This window comes from Eurytemora carolleeae, unplaced genomic scaffold, assembly GCF_000591075.1.
Source record: "Eurytemora carolleeae unplaced genomic scaffold, Eaff_2.0 scaffold1516, whole genome shotgun sequence".
Taxonomy (NCBI): Eukaryota; Metazoa; Arthropoda; class Copepoda; order Calanoida; family Temoridae; genus Eurytemora; species Eurytemora carolleeae.
Window position 1 is genome coordinate 38,368 of NW_019397442.1, and position 1,124 is coordinate 39,491.

A 1,124-nucleotide genomic window follows, 5' to 3' on the forward strand; every position below is an offset into this window, starting at 1 on the left:
TTTTAATCGAATTTTTTTCTTCAAAATTTGAATTTTTGAAAGTTTCACGGGCAACGCCGGACACTTCAGCTTGTTAATCTAATACTGTAAATAAATCATAAAAATGAAATTCTTGATTTTGAGATTGTATATCTAGGAAATAAGATCTTTTGTATCAGGCAAATATTATCAGTGTTCATGACATATTGCAATTAGATGTTATAGGAGCGGGGGAAGGCAGGCGGCCATGAGCCACCACTATTTCCCCTTCCGGGCCACATATTAGCTTTTTTCTCTTCCGGCAGCCATGAGCCACCACTATTTCCCCTTCCGGGCCACCACATTTGACTCTTCCGGGCAAAACTACTTTTTTAAATGGTACATTTAGGGATTTAAAGTGTGATTTTTAAAAATCCAGCAGCGTCACGCTATAAATATATATTTAGATCTTTATATTTCAGTGTTAATATGTAATAAGGATGATTCCTCTTAATGTAAACTGTAAAACTTTTTTTTTCCAAATCTAAATTCTGATTTGCCTAAAAAATGGCTTATTTTTAAGAGCAATATCAATTTTAAAAATGACGCACCATAAAATACACTTTAGTTTTGAAGGGAACCCTTGTGTGAAAATGTGCAATGTGTTAAGAGAAAATTGCAAAAGAAACTTTTTTTTTACAAAATCTGTAACGCCTAAGTAATGACAGTAAATATTGTGATTTTAATAATATTTTCTTATTCTTCAGACTACCCTGAACAATTTGTCTCTGCTCCCACAATACGAAAATTGACTTAGTTTACCTGCTAAAATCTAAATTAAACTACCTCCTTTTTTTACAATTTCAAACAACTTCTTTAAATGTCGTCTTCTTAATGTGATGGCTATTTAAGAAATTTACGGCTGAATGAGTGATTTTTCGTTGTTTCTATTATGTTTCTCACATACAGGGTTACCCACAAAGGATGAGACTGTCAAGACGACATGAAACTCTAAATCCCAATTCCAAGGTTAAATTAAATCTTCTACCTTGAATACAATCTTTTAATAGCTAATAAATCTATTAGGCAAAGAAAGAAACATGTTTACGATTGCAGAGAATAATTAATATTACTTCTCTGCAGTTCCTGCAGTAGTTTCTGAAGTC